Source organism: Pogonomyrmex barbatus, unplaced genomic scaffold, assembly GCF_055798465.1.
Source record: "Pogonomyrmex barbatus isolate J1 unplaced genomic scaffold, ASM5579846v1 scaffold2, whole genome shotgun sequence".
Classification (NCBI taxonomy): Eukaryota; Metazoa; Arthropoda; class Insecta; order Hymenoptera; family Formicidae; genus Pogonomyrmex; species Pogonomyrmex barbatus.
Window position 1 is genome coordinate 8,653,330 of NW_028297116.1, and position 21,778 is coordinate 8,675,107.

The following is a 21,778-nucleotide window of genomic DNA, read 5'->3' on the forward strand; positions in this document are numbered from 1 at the left end:
TCAAATATATCGATATGAAAAATGGAGTAATAATATTTGTGCACCTCGTTCGAGTGAACAAAAGAATGTTGATTATATATTATTATAACTTATATCTATTATTTATATCTATTAGAAAAATTTTTAAATAAAATAAATTTGATAATTATTTTCTTAGAAAAGAACAATATTTCTTTCAAAATATATATATTTTTTATTTTTTATTAATAATAACAGGTATATTCAAATCAGTAGTTTATTTTTTTCTACAACAATAAAATTTAATATATAAATTTAAATAGTCAAGCTCACTTTATTATATTTATTATAGTTTGCAATTTTTATTATAGTTGCAATCATATTTAATCGAGAAACTCAAATGAAATTTATCTTAAAGCACTCTGAATTTTGCTTTTTATGATTTAATATTTGATATTTGAAAGAAGATTACACACACACACACACACACACACACACACCACACACACACACACACACACACCATACGCACGCACGCACACACACACACACACGCGCGCGCGCGCGCGCGCACGATGTTAAAAATGCTTTTAAATCTTGTAATATTTTTATAAAAAATCTGATTTAAAATGTAACAGACTTTTTAGATTATTTTCCGAATATAGCAAAGAAAAAATTCAAATTTCAAATAATAGATTTAATAATTTTTTCAAGCAGAATAATTAACCAACTCACTCAACTACTCAAATTGTTAAAAAAAGAAGAATTAAATAATCTACATATAAGATTTACTATTTAATAGTACGCATAATATACAAATCAATATACAAATTCAAATTTTTCACTTCTACATTCACCAAACTGTTTAATTATAAATATTAAATTTATATAAGCGGACCAATTAATATATTTTCAGTCAGTTTATTTTTTTCCTGAGGAGGAAGGCAAGGCTACGTGAAATTCACAAGACAAAGCGCAAAATATATGTGTATAGTTTACGAGAGTTATTTGAAAGTGGCGCGAATATTCAGCGTAAGTTTACTTCCGATACGTTAAGCATTTCGTAATGGCGGGGCTGTTCGCTATGTGTACGGCCTCATTGTTTATGGCCCGAGTATTTGTTTTGATACGCAAGACCGCCGCCCGGCGGGTTATCATTTGCGCGGTGAGGTTCGAACCGGCAGGTTAGCGGCGCGTGCCGCTCCGCGTATCTTGGCACTACCCATCGAGACGCGATTATACATCCTACGAATAATTATCCGCTGTAATCCCGCACGGTTAAATTAATTACCGTGACCAACGACTGTGATAAATGTATCTTATCAAAGCGAGCACGTTTATTCCGCCTCGCGGAATCCGGAGGTATGGAAGACGAAAATCACAAATCGTTTCACCGTAGCATTATTAACACTTGCTTAAAGCTCAGCTAAAACTCGTATCGAGTTCTCGATTCTTCGTAGATTTATAAAAATTGATTTATTCCATTCGCTTCCGGATTAAAAAGCGCGAAAGATAACGCGTATATTTGAATTTCGAATCGCATTTTTTTCTCGGCGATCTCCTCTTAATTGTTTAATAATTCGATTATCGTTAATCGCGTGGTATTGGAACAGCGACGTTGATGAAGCTTCCGAAGTTACAATTGGAACGGATTTATATGTTTAATTTATGCGATCGTAATGACGGCAATGTTTTAATATTTGTAAATTGCGTAGTATAAATTCTACTCATATTTCCGTCGTTTATGATTTATCAAAATCCTCCGCTGCATCAGACTCGTCGTTCCTTGTACCAATTTGCGAGATGACTTCGCGGGTATCGAGCTTCGGGTTCTTTTTTTCTCGCGTTATCTTCACAATTCGCGTTTCGATGGGATTCCAATGTATAGCAGAATGTATAGCGCAATGTATAGCGGAAAGTGAAGATGCTGTCAGATTCGAGTGAAATATGTGAAGGAGAAAGGAAAAGAGAGAAAGAGAGATTTGGTGCGAGTGCAAGCCTAAGGCTCTGCGCACAATAGAGAAAATATTATGAACAGGAATAAATATTAAATGTTGAAAATGAAAATTCGGAATAAAGATTAAACGTAATGCGTAAAATAACCATAGCTTGTATATATTTGTGTCCATTGTACGTTATGTTTAATCTTTATTCCGAATTTTCATTTCTAAAATTTAATATTTACTTCTGTTCGTTCGGTATTATCTTTATTGTACGCTGGCTCTAATTTAACTACATCTGAATCGGACGCCGTTTTTCCGTGTGAATCGTAACGGATCGTACAGTTCAAAGTGCGATTATTATGTTGAGACAATTAATACGCGCGGCCGCAATTAATTGTGTTTTTTGTGAGTGTTATGTGTATCATATGTGTACGCGGAATCTGAAGAGAGGAAGAAAAAAAACGAGGTGAAAAGAAGACCTGGGAGGCAACGAACGACAACAAAGCAAAGGTAGGTGAATAAATAAATTAAACGAGTAGATAAGAGTAAATAGAAGCAGCTAAATTATTACCCATTATTTATCTCATCTGCTGCTTCCAAAAATTAATTATTCATTCGATTATTTTATGCGAGAATTATTCCTCTAAATCAATATTATGCAGGATTTGTAATTTTGAGCTTTGGAATTTATACGTGTCGGTATTCGCGCTATTGTCTTTCTATTTCTCACTTTGCCGTTTTCTCATAGCGTGCGACGATCAATCTTAAAATCGCACGCTACGAAAAGTAGAAAAAACAACGATCGTGAATATTGACACGTATCAATTCCAAGCATAAAATTGCAAATCCTGGACAGCACTGTTTTAGACTCAGCGTTATCAAAATATGGCATGTGAAGCAATTTCCTATTGTAGCAAAAAGAACGTTTGAAATTATTATTAGTAGTGATTGCGCGTATTAAAATATCTTCACACGATATGTAATGTCAATTCATTCTAAAGTTTTCACTGTAATAGAGAGTTGTTTCGTGCGCCAATACCATTGTAAATACTGATTACTCTAATATTCTGGGCGCTGTTACAAGATTTACATTTCCCCTTTACAGCTAAATATAGTTTCGAGTAACCGCAACTCCACCACTGCGCATCGTTTCGGTGAGTCGCTGGTTATTTTTTTGGAGGGGAAAGATTTTCGCCAGAAATACTTTCGGCGAAATATTTATGTCTTCAGCCCGGCTTTTGAATTATATAGTACAAAAGTTTTTTATCTTTTAATTATATTGCGTTCTTAATTGCACTTTTCACCTTAGCTTGTATCTTAAACCAAACAAATATCACATTTCCTTTTAAATCAGGTTATCTCTCGCTTCTATTTTTCACTATTCAACTGCTATATGCAAATCTATGCGTGCGATATGTAAATTTGTTCGCATGTTGAAATTCTGCGTGAGAAAATTATATCGGATATACGTAACATGTATATAAATCCAAGTATCAAGAACATTTATTTTATGAGAATCTATTCTATCTTGACAAGATATTTGCATTCTGTCAATAATTATCTCATCAATATTACGAAAAACAACTCGCTCGATTTTTTTAATTAACACTATCGGGTTTCACGATAGTAATTCGTTCAATATTAGCCTAGTATATAGTTGATTATTCGAAATGGATATTAAAGCATTCATATCTCGAAATATAAACTTTATTTTAAAAGATCTTGTCTGCAATGTTTGTTGATACGAGATAGATATAAATATAAACCCTAAATATTTATTTAAAAGAATAGAAAATACATAGGTTGTTTGAATGATAAAACCCAACTAAGGATTGTATATTTGAACGAATCGAATGTAGAACGACATTTAAAACGGCATTTATCTCTCGTTATAATTCTCGATTGTTATCGATTCAATATCGATGCAATTCGGAATATTGACTTCGATTATTCGTGATGACGACATTTTCATGCTTTATACCGAATGCTTTATCTGCCGCGAACCGGGGATTTATCTCGCGATCGGAGACGAACGATCGATGACGACTATGATAAGCAATCCCTGTGCCCGAGGGGGTTTGTGCTTTATCGCCCATCACCGCGGTTCTTCCCGACTCTCCGCCTCACCCCCGACCACAAACTATATTATACTCACACGAGAGCCACGTCGCACACTCACGCACACGTCATATAAATCTGAGAAAAAAAAAACACATTCATGGTGGAGGGAAGTCGTATGCGAATCAAGCTCCAATATATCGGGATACACTCGAAACATTTTCTGGGATCACGGGCATGATCTTTCAGAGATTCGTTTACGTATCGGTTGCTATCCGATTCTCTCGGATTGTATGTTATCCTATACGTCTACGTATAGGATATTGCGCGCCGAGGTGACGTCGATAGCCAGAAACATTGTTACACTCGCTACCTGCACCATTCGATTCATTACTCCAAAAAGCAGCGAGCGTATCACGTTCAAATTAATTAATTACGAAATTTCTGATAACATTATTTGATATTTATGGGGACTGACAATTTCAAATGTATGTAAAGTTATATACAATTTATAATGTTAATTTAATTTATAATATTAAAAAATTTTTAAAAACATTTTTAAAATACTAAAATATTTTTTTAATATTTCAAAATTTTTAAAGTATTAAAAATATTTAATAATTGAACAATAAAATTTTGTTTATAATGACCATAAAAATATATTTTTACATTCAAAAATATGTTTATATGCTATTATTTTCATAATAAACAATGATAAAGTTAAAAAAAATATTTAAAAATAATATTTATAAGTTAATTAATAATTAATTAATGATCATGCTACCATTAATAAAATTAATAGTAATACAGCAAAAAAGTCCTCCGAATTTTTTCTTTTGCATGTCGATAAAAAAAGAATTTAATTTTTCTTTCTTTACTTCCTGTGTTTAAAGATTTCACTAATGTAATGACGACTAACAATAAGTATGACTAATAAAATAACGTTATAGAGATGTTTGATTATCCTTCATTTTTTTATTTACTGTCAATCTGTTATAGTTTCTCGATATCTCAAACAAATGTTGCGTGTATAGGTTATCGTTAAAATTTAATTATCTCTTTGATTCTACTGTAAATTGATAATGAGAATGGTGTCGTTCAAATTAAATAGCATGTGAGGCAATCGTAATATCCGTCGAAGCATAGACTGCTTTATATATATACATGTTACCGCAATTAAATCGAATTTAATGATAACGCGATTCGCATGCAAATAGCAGAAAGTAATCTATAATTCGCTGACAAGCTATTCGCGCTCATTTACAATTTGCACAATTGGGAATTATTATTTCTCAGTCGTCATTATACTGTATATAGTAAAATTGTTTTTAAATTTTATTGTTCTCTATTATGAAAGAGAATAGCACATAAAATGAGCTCTCGAATGTAAAATACATTTCTACGATCATTGTAATATAAACAAATTTTAATATTTAATTAACAAATTATAATCTCTGAAAATTCTCTTCAAAGTTATAAATTTATCCCGATATAAACATGTACATTATATATCGTGCATATTATGCCGCAACGTTTTCATATATTCCGATTGCATAATAATGAAAATTTTATTTCCGAACTTTTTTGTTGAACCATCTTCATATATACATCACTTCCTTCTTTCCCCTCTCTCCTTTCACATTCTCTCTCTTTTTTTTTTCGGCATTATGCTTTTTATTTTATTGTTTTGTGACTTGGAACAAAATATTGTAGAATTAAAAGTCAAAGTTATTAATTCCATTCTTATTAATTATTAATTAAATCCATCGAGTTGTAATTTTTAATAATTTAGGAAAACAACGTGTTCATATTTAATAATTTGAAATTAATTATGAAATAATTTTTATGCAATATTTAAATATAAATCATATACATAGTATTTTTTAACGTGCTTTGACACGTCTCAACGAAGAATAAGACTGAATAATAATATCGTATTCTGTTAATCATAATGTTAAAATGTGGAAATGCATAATTATTCCTTGCGTCCATATGAATTAAATGAAACATGATATTTTATGTTCGTCTCAATGCTTGATTTGACAACGTAACAATAATGCACACAAGATAACATTGTACATAAACGTTTATACATCATGTTTTTATTTCGCTATCTTTATCGACGATATTTCATTCCGTGCTCGCCCGAAGCCAAATGCGATTGTAATTGCGCGCGATCTCGATTCCACGAGTAATTTTAGCCCGGAGGCATAATATGCAAAATCATTTTCGGGAATGCAGCTTGCAAATAAAATTGGACGAAGCGCAATTATTATCTGCAATTACGTGAAATGTTGAAATGTTAAAAAGCCGCGATGTCAAAATGTGTAGCGCAAATGTCGAAATACTGGCGTACTTGTTGTCTCTTCGACGAAGACGGAGGAGGAATCATTAAATTGCCGTCTGTCAGCGGCATTCCGCGCGGAATTAAATTCCCGCTATTAAATTCGGTACATCTTCCGTCGCGATTCCTTCGATAAGCCAATTTAACTTTTGCGAAAGATTTCTCATTAGATCTAGCTCGATTATTATTGCTGGCATATCTTAAAGCCTCTTTCTTCTCGATTTATCTCCCCTTATCCCCTTCGCCACGTAAAGCGATATGCTCTCCGTTATACGGCAACTGAGTCGGCAACTCGCTCGATCTCACGAGGCACGAGTAATCTTAGCCGATGAAAATACGAGAATCGGACTAAGTGAAAATTGAGAATTAAAATTAATATACGCTTGCGCATCGAGAGAAAGAGACAGAGGATGTAGATGTTAAAGCAAACTACTTTCTCAGGTAACAGGAAGAGAAATGCTTTCAGTTTGATTTTATTGTGCATTCTATCCGGCGTACAATATCCATTTATTAAACTTATCGTCGAACAAGATAATCGACTATCGGAAGCTGGAGGCTCAGAACGATTTTATAAGACTATCGTGGAGCGCTTTTATTATCATCGCGCGATAAAAATGCATTTTACATCGTTCATAATTCTATTTTGCAAAGGGCTAATATTTGATAAGGATAATACCCTGTATAATTTTCCCTGTAAAAATAGGTATCAGACATTCTTTCAAGATATGTTATACACGTTTGCATTTTAATCAAACCGCTTTTAATCCGTCCGGCATGGTTTAGATTATCGTATTTTATTTTCTGAAACACGTGCGCGGACCGGCGCTACGTGTGAACCAATTGTTATCAGAATTTGATGTTTTGTGTTGCATTTTACGATTTAGCTTGCGGTGCGTAAAAAATGCACGCTTTTAAATACAAATACATTTTACCGCGTATTCTTCCGAGAGAAATCTTCAATTGACATGTCGGTTGATTTTGTCATTTAACAAATATTTCAATATGTAAAAGAATTATATTGTGATTTTTAAAATAAATTTTGTGATTGTGTTAATTATATAAAATTATAATAGAACAACGCACTGATGACTCTTCGATGCAAACAACCATGATGTAGAATTCACTGAGTGGTTTTTAGAAACGCTTAATTGCACATGAAACCACGTAATTCGAGATATTAATATGCCATAGGTGATAATTGCTGCGCTATTTGCACACGCTCACATTTCATTTGAGATTAAAGAAAAAAATATCAATAAATTGAGGTACCTTCATGAGCTCGGTTAACCAATACCCACAACAATACCCTAATTAATGACTCTGTTGATGTGCTCTCGATAATAAACCTCAATTTATGATTAGCTTGTGAATTAAATTGAATTAATTGTCTGTGATTATTATAAATATCAATTAATAAATTTAAATCTGAAATATCACAAAGTTTTCTAACTTTTATATAATATAAAGATGACGGATAAAAATTTGAACATAAAGTTATAAAATTTTGAGAAGCGCGCATTTATGTTTGTTCAAATTTTAGTCGATAAAATGTGTGTTTCTGACTTCTATATAATGCCATTATCGTAATTATCGTAAACAGAGATGAAGATTAACAAAGTACGATGATAATGACGGTATTAACGACCGATATCTGCAGATAATGTAACGGAAGATAGTCATACAATTTTCGAGTAACGAAAATTCGTGATAGACGATTAATGTCACCACGGATGGTTTAACTGTTTCGCTGTTGCTAATGCGCGTCTATCTAATAACGGATCTCGCACGTCGTGTTCCATTAACGACCCTTATGCCGTCCCGATTGTTTCTGAACGCTGTTATCAAACGTTGCAGTTGACCGTCATAGCTAAAACGTCGCATTTTCGAGAAAGAGGGGTAGGGAGAGAGAGAGATTAATTGTTGCATTGTGACACGGTTGTGTTGCATGCCGCGCAGATGCGCCGTAACGATTGGCATTATATACAATAATACGAATTATTCCACGACTCACCGAGTCGAGTTAGCTGTTAAATCATATCTAAATTGAACTGTGTTTAGAAAACTCTTTGCACGCGGCGCGAGACAGTGAACTAATTATCTGCGTGGGTACATGCGACATGCGAGTATAACGCGGTTAAAAGTTTTGATAGACCCACGTGTTTTATCGACCGGTTAGTTTATACTTTTCTTCGTTGCGGTTAAAAAAATTACTCTTTGCGGTCGAAGCGGCGCAAAAGAGAAAAAAGTAATGAACAATGTAGCGCCTGGCTTAAGTAAACGCATGCAAATTTCGCGTAACGAGCTCTGAGCTCCAAAATTACTTACAAATAGATAGTCGGTTGTAAAAGAAAGTTTTTCACTTTTATGTATGTTTTATTATAAATTGGCTGTCCGATAATCACCATACAATGTTTTAATAATATATTCTAAAAAAAATAGATTGTAATTAAAGTACAAAAAATATTCTTAATATAAAAATATCAGACAGCTTCGAAATATTTAGCATAATATGATATAAATGTGAACTGAGTATATTCTGTTTTTCTTCTAACTTAAACGAAACAAATTCCGATAAAAGTTTATTATTTTATTTTTTGTTTTATAGATTTAATAATGTAAAAATAACGATTACAATTAATAAATAATAGCAATAAATTAAAGCAAATACTTTTATTAAAAGCAAGATTAAATAATTTACATGTAATAATTACAATTTTCTGTATTAATAATCGATTTGCCAATAGTTGAATACTATATTTGCGGCATACTATAATAATAACTACATTTAACACAAGATCAATTGAATAGTAAAAAAAATTCAATATCACATAAATTGTGAAAATGAATCAGTTGCGAGTTTGAATGCGCAAACTCAGTGATACTATTGATTAACTTTGATCGCTTATACTTTGAAAACAAATGCAATATCGATATTTTTATATTAAAATTTTAAATTCAACTTTATATTACAATCTTTTATTTTTAATTAATTTGGATAAATATAACATACTACATAACATACTATATTAAAATATAATAATATAATAATATAATATAATAATTACAGAATATTTAGTTTGTATTAATTTATACTTTATATATAAATGAATTTTAATATAATAATATTAAAAAGATTCATGTTACTGCAAACTGAACACAATAAAACGAGATGGAAAACGATATATCGTATTTTCCGATTCTCAATTATTTATAACTTAAAGATAAATCAAATCTCCGATGTTAAAAGCAAGACAAGTTCTCTTCTTGAAGAGGATTCGACAGATCTAGAATCTGTAGCAGCGTCAATGTGCGCAACAGCGCATACCATAGCGAAGTAATTCTGGTCTTGACGAACAACGTTTCTTAAATGGAAGCATCGGAGTTGTGAAAAGATGTAAACGAAGAGGCGAGTCGAGAAGCGAAGGAGAAACAGGAGAGGAAGACTCTTTCCGTAACAAGTGCCCTTCGCCCCGAGATGATGCGTCGGGGATGAGGATGAAAGGGAGAGAAACTTCCATGACGTTCGTGCGGGTGTAGCTTGCGGGCGAACCGTCTTATATAGGAAGATGAAATAGACTGTTAATTACCACGCGGGAAGTTGGTCTTGATTTCTCGGACAACTCATTAATCTTAATTAGCACCGATGAATCTTTGGAATGTCTGCACACGTCACTGCGTCCTACATGGCGAGTTTTGTGTCCCGGTATTATGCATTAAACGCGCGATTGCTCAAGAATGATATCGTTTTTCGGAGAATGCACTTCATTCATCGTCCCGAAAATGCACACTTTAAAAGAGATATCTGAATTGAAAATCTCAAATTTGATGGTAACAATAATAATGCGGTGAAGTCAAATCAAATTCCTAATTGGACCAAGATTCTATTTTACATTCCTCTCTTCTCCGCGTCGTTCTTCCGTCGGGCGAAGGGATGTTCAGCAAGTTTATATTTTATCGATACGTTGTGCACTCGCAGTTGCAATGAAATATGCAGGCTCGCGCCGGATCACGAAATTCCAAAATTCCTGGACCACCGGAGTATCTACTCGTGAGTTACGTACGTGCGATACAAAGACGGCGAACGATACTAACGAGGCTTTTCCCTTAGATACCGAGACGCCGAAGGATGTAGTACAAGGTGGTGCTTCGGTTCCGCAGGGGGGACGAGAGTGGGAATCGTTAGCGGAAGTGAACAAGCCACGTACCACGGTATTAGATATTTATGGGAGTATATACGGACCGAAGCGCTCAACTTTACCATCTAGAAATATTTCTCTTCTCGCGTGAAATAGAACGTGTGAGCTCACAAAGGGAACGTAAAAAAAAAAAATTCTGCTGCATTATTAATGTCCTTAAAAATTCTACGTCCGCAGTCTGCTGTATTTTTTTACTTACTAAATAAATATGATCGTTGCATCTAACGTGTACAATTGTACCTGTCGTGCGGTGTGTCGCACATCTGCTCGTAAAATTACATGTGCGGGCATATTCGACCCATTTCCAGATTAAATGAATGGGACAACAGAACTGATATGTCACATTGGGCGCATTCAGCAGGGACAGCAGTTGAGTGGCAATTGGATGTGGTGATTGATATATACCTCTGGATTTCCACTGAATCAGGTTCGATTGTTACGCGGGTGCTATTCAATTTTTCCCTGCTAAATGCAGCCATTCTTGCGAGGATTGATTTACGTCCCTGCGGATAAATTATTATTTCCCATTGTACCGACACGTCCCGCTTTTAATGACGTCTTGATATTTAACAAAATTAGCCTCCCGAATATCCTGATAATAATAGCTATAATATTATATTGTATTTGTATTAAAATACGAAAAAAAGATAATTACTTGTAGATAAAAAAGTTATTGCACGTGTAATAACGTAAAATTGTACAATTGTTTAAGAAATTTTTAAAATTAGAACTGTGTTTAAAATTGCTCTTAAATTTCTTGTTTGCTCTCTTTCTCTCAGGTGCTTTCGTGAAAGTAACTTTTTACTTAAATGTAAATATAACGAACAAGTTACATCGCGTTTCCTTCCGCGATTTGCGATAAAGTTTCATGGCACATTCGTGAAATCATATATCGTGCAAATTGCAATTTTGCCGGCTCGTTCGCTCACTCGCGCATAATCACATTCATACGCGGTATATATCTCGTAGTAATCCAATGAATTTACATAGGACAAAATCGGCGATTGAATTCGCGTATCGCTTTTACCAATCTGTTATCTACATTATTCTACAGTGCATTCGCACTGCCATTAAAATACTCCAGTTACTCCAGCTGGAGCGAGCATGCGGATAGAGGCATTTCCATAATTGCACTATCGATACTTGCGCGTCGAGCACAAATTATCTTAAAGCGAAAAATAATCAATCGATTTTTCTTTGAGAGATTAAATATTCACGCATTTACCTCCATAAAAATACGTAAAAAATAAAAATTAATAAAGTAATTATTTATTAATATTAATAATACGTGACACAAACAAAATATTTTTTAAATAACTGAAAGCCAATTCCTTTAAAAATCTAAAAAAATATAAAATCTAAAAATATTTCATTGATATAAGCTAAGTACATACTAACAAACAACTAAAAGATAATATAGTTAATTCTTTAGAAGCAAGATCAGGTGCTAAATATTTATATGAAATAAATTCGAATAATTATATCATCAACTACGTGCCATTTTTGCTATTTTTAGCAGACTTAAATAGCCACTGCGTTGTATGTCTTTAGCACTTGAGATCTTGCTTCTGAAGAATTAACTATATTATCTTTTAGTTGTTTGTTAGTATGTACTTAGCTTATATCAATGAAATATTTTTAGATTTTACATTTTTTTAGATTTTTTTTATATTTTATTAAAAAAACGGCTCTAAATTAAATTAATATAATTCATGCTATTAATGTAATTCATGTATTCATGTAATTCACGTTTACCATATGGGTTTTAAGTTACCGAAAGTAAAAGCAGGCAATCCATAGTTAAGGTGGAAGCAAGAATGACCGGACTGCTCCATTTTCAGGGTTTATCGCGCTTTATCAGCTACATGAGAACTCGGACACGGACGCGGCAAAATTATTCGAGGTGACATAATCAGGTTACGGGGGAGTAAAGTTAAGGGACTTATACGTAACCCTTTACACCACGGACTTTAAATATTGCAAACTGCACGCGCGTTTCCTCGGCAAATATCACGCGTTTCGCGCTCCAAAATACAGCAGTACGAACGGCTTTACATCGTATTAACCGACACGATACAGTTTTCGCATAACGATAATTACGATTCGGTGCTGGGAAATTGTACGGCACGCCTGTACTTAGTATAATTTGAAGTTAGAGTGAATTTATGATTAGTTCGTAGGGGTCAACCGGGCATTGTTTCCCATGTCCTTCTTTGGATCACGATTCCGTTTGTGATGCGGACGAGAAGGGAATATTCAATTAGTATTCGGTATTCGCTCGCTTTAATTCGTTGCGATCTCCATCGCGCAAGTGTCGATGGCTGCATTCACATTTACATCCGAGAGAGAGAGAGAGAGACTTCATCGTATCACTTCCACCTCGAGCTCCTCTTTGTCACACTGCCCCATCGTGCCTTTTCAATTAAGCGACGAAGGATAACTACGTGAACAAGACGGAGGATAATGGCTGAGATAATATCGATCCTCGGCAAGCACCGCGGTGCAAAACGCGGAGAGGTAGGAATGATATAACGGTGATCATTTGATATTTGCGGAGCGGTGAAGAAACTTTTCAGGAGGGTTTCCCTCCTCGCGCGTTTGTCTTGTCTCGTGTCTTCTGTCTTCCGTTGCGCCCGGGTACGCGGCAAACTGTAACGGCTGCAGCGCCGCGGAAAGGAATATAACGAGGCCGCCTGTTACAAAGTGATTCTGAAGGTTCGCGCAAAGTCCGCGAGCACTTTGTGAAAAAGAGTCATCTCCACGCATGAGATAATAACGAAGGTGAAACATCTTTTTCCCGTCAAACGAGATTTCGCGTAATCAAGATGCGGTTGGACGTAATAGAGCCCTCTAATTGAATTTTCTGATCTTTGTTAACATGTTCATTCTTGCACGTTTACAAGTTTGCGTTTAATCTGCGAATGATTCGTTTTTCAGCTGTTTTAATTTTTACTTATTAATCAGAGCTATACCTTTTATTTTCTAAAATAGAAGAAAAATTAGAAGAGATGGATATAGAAGGTGATATTAGAGCCACATCCACTTACGTTTTATACAATAAATTTGTTAATAATCAATATTTTAAATTGAAAATTTAACGATTATATTTATTCAAAATGTTGTTCTTCAATGGACTTTTAGACTCAACATTATGAAATATTTATTACATTGAATATTATTTATAATTTGTATTTATATTTATACTTTATTATTTATATTTATATTTATAATGTAGCGACATAATGATTGAAGAGGAACAGGGATGATAATATGGGTCACTACAAAAATAAATTTAAAAAATTGGTATTATTTAAAGAAAGACATAATATTTTGTTACATATTTGTTTAAAATAAACTGTTAAAAATAAGTATAATATAAAAATTTTAAAATAGAGATCGAAGCTGATTTGTTATTTATACGTAACCTCTTCCTGCTGTCGATATTAAAAATCTATAATAAAATCACATGAACTATAGATTAACAGCAAAGTAACAATCGGTTTATCGAACAATTGTTCGATGAAAATTTCAAAAATAGTCATATTATTAGTATGGTTAGAGAATCTCATTAACAAAATGCTATGCTATTCTTTGATTTTTGAATAACTCGAAATGTATAGCCGAATAAAATAAATAAAATGTTAAATGACGAAAAAAATAGTCAAATACATATACATTCATGTGATTAACTCAAATTTAAAAAGAACGAGGAAGTATAATTGAATGCTAAAATAAAAGTAAAGCTTGGAAAATGTTCAAAATGCTCGAAAGTAAAAATGTCTTATAACAAATGTCGGCTATTGTGTACTGGCATATTAGGGCTATTGCATAACGGCGGGTTACTACAAACAACTAATTTCATAAGTATAATTACTAGAGTTCGTAAGCTAATCTAAAGATATTACGAAATGACTATAATATCTTCATCATTCATAGTACCACTTTCTCCTCTATAAAATCCTTTATAAAATTGAGGAAAATCCAGGAATTTTTTGTAACTTTTCTTTAGATCCTTGAATTTACAGACAAACACACAGACATTTCTACGCGTAAAACTCACATATCGCCATTTAACGTCAACTTGAATCGCGTTTCTCTTTTAATCCATTATTTACCGTCTACCTTACTCGTTTTTTCGTTGGCGCGTGCAGCTACATCGCTGCCAAAATGCGGCTGCGGATATGAAATAGAGGTACGTCCTGGCCATTTTTAAGTTCTATAAGCCACGAGTGCGTCTGACATCGTACAAATTCCTCGTAGAGTTCAAGTTCTTTATTTTTATGATCTTGGCCGCGCGCCTTCCGCCTCCTTGGATTCCAATTACAAGATCAAAATAATTGGCGTGAAGTAAGAGACAAGGAGGCAGCGGGATGTCGGATAATTGCGCACTCTAATCCATCTCTGAGATATCTAATCTGAGATAAATCTTGAGGGTCTTCGTCTACTCTATTCCAATTTGGTTGAATTAATCTTCGGATACAATTCGCACTCGGGAAATAATACCGCGGTACTCCATTAGCAGGTGTATATATTATACCTCTTAAACGATGCATTAATTATATTTTAATGAATGTCCCTACGTCTTATTTTACGAAGAAATGTTAAAGTATTTTTTGTCTGTATCTTTTCAACGAACGTACGTTTTAGAAAATAAAAATAGTGCCCGAAATGCGGCTGAAACGGGGCGACCTTTTTTGGGAATACCTTTCTCTCGTCGTCGGTATCCGTGCGTATTTCGTGTAATCAGTTGTTTAATTAAATGATAAAAGAAAACAGAGTGGCACACAATACGCGTACGGAAAACGGACGAGCGACGCCGGAAACGGGAAGAACGAGAGGACGAAAAGTCGACGATTCCCTCGGTCGACGCCGATTTCCATACAAGAGATTCAACCCTTTTTCCTTCCGGCGGATCGTTTTTTTTTCTCTTTTTTCTCCCCTTTTTTTACGACGGACTAACGTTCCCCTGAGCACTGACCTCGTTGCAAGGCAGAAAGGCTGTTCTGCGTACGTCGTTATCTGCACTTTGCTATATACAAGAAGGTATAACCACTTTAACGAGTTCCGTGCCGTTCTCGCAAAATTCTATGTGGAAGGTCGAAGCGAACCAACCGACATAATGGCGGATTACACGAATGAATTAGTCTGATTCTGTACCTTGAAATTTCAGCGCTCAATCTTCGATTAGAGCCATTTAATATATAATTAATCACTTAATAATATACAATATACAATATAATATACAATATATATATATATATATATATATATATATAATATACAGTATAATAAATTATTTACCAATTTTTTATCAATCATTCACTTGAAGCGGCTTTTTAATTTTATCGAGAGATATGCGTAAAGAGGAAGTATAGTACGTATTATGTTTTACTGTAATCTTTCTTGGTTTTAATGTCCATTGAGTTTTCGTTCGTCGGAATCAAATGCGTTAGCATCGTATTCTTTTTTCCAACGCCGTCGTTTCTCTCGTGTGTTTCGCAATTAGCAACGCAGTATATCGGAGTGAGTGATAGAAGGTGATTTATACGCGCGTTCGGATTTATCTCTGGCCTCGTTTATGCGTGTTAAATAATAATTTATCGCCACGACAGTATATCGTGCTTGCAGTTAATTCAATCTGTCAGCGTGTACCGCGGATAGAATTGAAGGGCTTGTATGGTAAGCCATGTGAAAGCTGACGCTTTATAAGCTTTGTAAATTAAATCTTTTAAGAGCCTTAAGATAGTTATTATATATCGTACAACATTTTTATATTTTTTTGTAAATATATATTTCACCATTTCTAAGTTGTATTTTTTATGATCGCGAGAATAGCTAAGTATTAAGAGTAACAAAAAACAGAGGTAATTGGTAGAAAAGAATACGCGCGTAAGGAAAGATCAAAGTTTTTATTGGAATTTTCAAGTGCAATGTCTCAAGGGTGTTGTTGTACGTTAATGGCAAGAAAATTCTGGGGATCTCAGTGTCTTTTACAGAATATGATAATAAACTTAGCCACGCGAAGAAACGCATAATCGAGCGAAATGCGATAAAAGCTCGTAAAAGCGCGATATCTATTGTCACTGTTTCGACAAAACATATAATTTTGTGGCTCGTTTTATAAAGTTCAATATAAAATTACGACGTCGCGCAAAATGACCATGGAGCATCATGGTCGTAGCATCACAACTTTTATGTAAGATATATACACTTCAAACATACCTGCAAGAATTTTGTTGATAAAAATCAGAGATAAAAGGAATGTATAAAATATGGAAAAATTTACAATGAGGTTTAATTCCTAAGTCTTTATTTTTACCAGAATTTCTATTATTGGTTAAAAATGATAAATTTAATATTTTTCTGGTTTTCCTTCCCCCCCCCCCCCTCTCTCTCTCTCTCTCTCTCTCTCTCTCTCTCTCTCTCTTTCGTTTTCACGACTCGATGGAAAGTTTTTCATTTCAAAACCAATTTATTCCATCGCAGATATAGATCTGTGAATTGATCGTCCGGGCTATTCGCGCAAACATAAAGAGGGACGCGTGCAGTGAATAATGCGTTAAAGTGTATTTCCATCTTTACGGCATGCGCGCGGAATATATATATATATATATAAGTGGAAAACGTCGCGGGCAATATCGCTCGCGCGAGTGAGCGAGCCCGGGGTATAAACGGGAAGTCCTTTAGAAAATATCTTACGAGACGGCAAAAATGCACTTTTCACGGCTCTCGCCGTCGTCTTCGCCGTCGTACTCGCAGTCGCGGTCGTAGTCGTAGTTGCCGGCATGATGATGCTTTATTCATTATTGTGCCGCCGCGGTCGCCGGCGCGTAAGAATTCGATATCCGGCGATTCGTTCGAGAAGGGAAGAGGCAGGGAATCCCGACAGTGATAGAAATCGTCCTGCTGATACCGTCTCGCGGTGCGAATAGCGGTGAGTTATTTGCAGGAAGCCGTTCGAGGGAACGGAGAATAAAGGGTGAGAGGGTTAGTCGCGCGGAGAGTGGCGGAAATTACAATAGACGTATACAGGTGGAGAGAGGAGAGAGAGGGAAGGTGGATGAGGAGGTGAACGTGGATGGCAGTCAGCGGGGTCGAGGAGGAGGAGGAGGTGGTTGGATAACCGCGGAGGCGGAAATCGTTATTAGCCTAGAAGCGGCGGGATTTGGATATCAAAGGCCGCGGCCGCGGTTGGTTTATGTGCGGTATCATCGAATACAAAGAGCCGCCAAATGTACCAGTACCATTGCCCGCATTTGACTCGCGCATTTAGCACTAAACTTGGCTTACGAATTTTCAACATCCGTCTTTTGAACGTGCACGATGAGAACATTAAAGAGAACATTACAACAGAACAATCAGAGTCGGGAGTACGAAGATCGACCGGGCGTATACGCGTATAAAGATTAGAGTTAAATCTCTTCCATATATTCTTGCTTTATACGCTACATTGACTATCCTATTTCCTATTTCTGCATTCTTCATTCTAGCCTTGATTTCAGGCTGAAATATCGCGTCGATATATATATCCCGACGCTTCTCATAAAGATGCTGCTCGAATTGCTTCGCGTGTCGAGAAACGAGCGTGTCTTCGGTCTAGGTAGATGGGAATCTAAAAGCCGATATTGCTTCGATATGAAGTTGTATCGATATTGCAGCGCGCATAACAGGAGGTCATTACAAAAATCCATCGGCAAAGGGTGAAGTTAACGAAGAAATAATGGAAAGTTGGAAAAGGAAAAGGCTAAACGCTTTGAATAACCGAACGGCGATATTTTTCATTAATTAAAACGGACGAAAATCTACTTTAGTATATAATATTTTAAAAATATTTTCTCCTGCATTTCGAGAATTTTAAGAAAAACTGAAAGGGAAATAATCAGGGAAAAGACGATAAATTAATTTAGCAAACGTTACCGAATTCAGGGTCGGTTTGAACATATATCGCTATATTCCAAGTATTATTTGTACGCGAATCCAACCGTCGAGACAGTGAAAATATAAATGTTACGGCGATTGTCAAAGCGAAGACAGGAAAACGATGAGGAAAGAGTATAGCGGAAATTATGGTCGGCCAGACAGAAATTCAGGGCATCATCGTTGTTTGGTCGACGGAGCACTGCTTGTTCGCGGCGACGTATCCTGTTATCGATGTGTATCGGTTTTCGTTTTCCCTATGTTCCAAGGATCGAGTGGACATTCGCCGATAAAATCAGTTGATACACTAGGCTAGTACCTTCTGTATGAATGGCAGAAGAAAGATACGAGCGAAGTACACAAGTGGCTGAAAAAGGTGGGGGCAAGAAGAACGAAGCAGGACTCTATACAGTTACAAATGGTCTAAGAGACAGGTGAACAATTCGATAAATCGTCAGGGATGAAATATATTTCAGTCGAATAAAATTTAATTATCTGCTTGAGTGCGTGATTTATCGAGTTTATCGATTTTTTTTTATTGATTTTTTATTTATCGCTTTTTTTTTATGTTTTGTGTCATATTATTAATTGAAAATTAATCTTCGCTAGAATTCTTAATTTGTCATTTATCTGAAGCACATGTTACACGATGGTTTCTTCGATTACTTTCAAACAAGATTTTTAAATTTAAATATAGCGCCACTTGGCAAATCTAATAATTTTGAATATCGAGGGCTTCTGGCGACAGAACTATAAAGCTTGATGCAAGCAGACGTAGACTCTGCTACTTGTTGAAAATCCATGAAAACCTATATTCTATCTATGTGACTATTTGCTTGCATGCATCCTCTCCCATTTCCTGCGTATTATGTCAATATCCATGGCTGCCTATTTCCGACAGATCCTTTAGTAAAGAGCGGAGAGTTTAATATTTATGACATTCTTTTATAGCTTTGTGGCTATATTCCGACATCTTTTCTTCTCTTTCTTTTATTTCTAGCAATGATTTAATGCGATTCTTGTGTGTGTGTGTGTGTGTGTGTGCGTACGTATTAATATCGCAGATCCTTAATGGAATGTCTCTTAACAAGCTCACGAGCTCATTGAATACCACAAAGGAAGAAAGCGCCAGAGAAATGCACTCTGTTGAAGGAAGATTTATGTCGTTGTTCAAGGAAGAGAAAAATAATGAGGCAAGAGGGCAGCGAATGTTGTCGCTACGTTCTGTAATACGGTTCAGAAAAAGCTTGCTCTTGCCTCAACGTCTACGGGGTTTCTTTCCGTTTACTTCTCGTAGCTTGCGTATCAAGAGGACCGACGCAACAGCGAGGAAGAACAATGAACCTTCTTGAATCGAGCTCGGATAAAACGAGACTCCGACGGTGCATTTTATTTTTCCTTTCTTACTCGATAACACATCGATACCTCGAGTGGCGCGGATAAATTGAATTACGCGAGGCCCTCGATAATAGAATTAGTCGGCCAGAACGGAAAATATCTGCAATTTACTTTTATGAAGCTTCACCTAGTGCACGCGTCATATGGCGTTGCAATAACCGGCGTCTGGAATTTCTGAATCCCTCCAGGAATAAACCGCGTCTGCAAGCGGTTAGAGGAGACATTTTGATAATGCTGAAAATGGTTTAAAACGTCGCACGTAATTGAAGGCGTAATTGAAATAGATAAATACAGCTAAGAATTATTAATTTTTTGTAACCAGGCGGCCCGAATGAGCGCTCGAAAAATTTAACTCTTTAATTCATACGCTCTTAACAAATAGCCGTGCAATAGCGTCGGGAATGAAAAAGTTAATTACGGCGCACATAAAGTTATCGCATCGTTGTTGATTGGCGATGGTAACCTGAGTTATTTTCACGCTCGCATATCTCTAATTCCACCGTCGTTCACTCGCGCATTTATTTTTTTCCCCTCCGTAATATCATACATATTTCATAGTTCTGCTGGATATATTCAACCGCGCGCGGTATTGTTTACGAAAAAAATCGGCGAGTATAAATTCGAAAACAGCGCGGACCACGCCGTTACGGGTTACATCTGGTCCGCGTGGAGAAAATCCCGATCGTTTTACAAGCTCGTTCGCAGCGTGTCGCCGCATTCTCCTCGTCCGGCGCGATCGCCGCCATCGCCGCGCGACGCTGGCATTGCAGAATAAAACTACAACTCTCACCACCGAGCTCGCCATTTCGACGAGTCGAACAAAGCGATTCGGCAAAGGGAGATCCAGCGGGGTAGCCAGCGGGGGTAGAAAAAAATCGTACGCCCCCGCGCGATCGAAGCCCGGAGGGCATTTGCAAGTTTCAACGACGTTCAGTCGTGGTGCTTAATTCACTCTAATCCCTTTGCCGCTACAGCTCACGATCGAACGCATAAATCGCGCTCAAGTCGCACGAAAGTGCCGGAAAAACGGGTTTCGGGCTAGACTTCCCGATTGCCCTTTATTGTTTCTGCGGAAGCAACATTGTTTTCTCGAGAACGACCGTTGATAACGCGCTGCGCGGTTCCTGACGAAGGAAGGATCGGAAAGCCATAACTCTTCGTAAACAACAGAGAAATCGCCATGAATTTCTGACGAGCGTACAAGACGCAATGCTCGATAAATTAAAAATTCGCGAAGCTCTTGGAAATGTATCACGTGATCCATCTTTCCCTTCTATTCGTCTCTCTCTCGCGAAGAGTTCATTATCTGCAGATCGCGAACTTATTATTCGATCAATCCGTCCACGTTCAGGAGATGTTGCAGAAATTGAAATAATACGCCATTCCGATCAGCGCATTGGAATCGATCTTAGATACGGACTATTTTAAGATGAAACTATTCGCGGCATGCGATGCCATCACCGTAAGAGCATCGGCGCTGCAACAATTGCGTTATTTCGATATATATCGATCTTTTTCGCAATACAGGAAGTGCACGCGGGGTTTCCTGCTCTCTATCAAACGATCCCCTGCATCTCTTCGTTTATGATTCTTTTGTCATCGTTTCTCGTCTCGGCGAGCGACGGGAGAAATTATTCTCTCCATTTGCTGAGTTCTACGTCGGCCTTGTCAGGCAAATATACAGTTCGCTCTTATCCCGTCATATAAGTTAATTGTGTCATATGCATACGCTTTTTTAAATTTTTCGCTCGTATAATTACTTTTATAACGTGGCCCTTTTTCAATTTTCTATTTAATGAATAAATGGACGGTGCATACCGCGACCTCGAAATAATGCCTGGTAGCTGCGCGTAATACGGGGAAATAAATTGAAATGTCTATCGTCAACCGTGCCGCTTGTGTGTGGCTTCATTGACGCAGAAAAGAGGAAATGAAATTTCCCAGAATAGTAGACATCACGCAAT

The 21,778-nt window shown here is 36.0% G+C and overlaps 1 protein-coding gene and 1 long non-coding RNA gene across 2 annotated transcripts in view; both read left to right on the forward strand.

Moving 5' to 3' along the window:
• Positions 1-21,778, forward strand: part of LOC105427595 (uncharacterized) — a 128,751-nt gene that overhangs the window by 16,108 nt on the left and 90,865 nt on the right. The gene's annotated exons all lie outside the window — the stretch shown is intronic.
• The window catches only part of LOC148936624 (uncharacterized), a 58,925-nt gene continuing 37,955 nt past the window's right edge, over positions 809-21,778 (forward strand). Inside the window, exon 1 of the long non-coding RNA XR_016139331.1 lies at positions 809-2,411. This is a non-coding gene — a long non-coding RNA (uncharacterized LOC148936624). The remainder of the gene's footprint in view (positions 2,412-21,778) is intronic.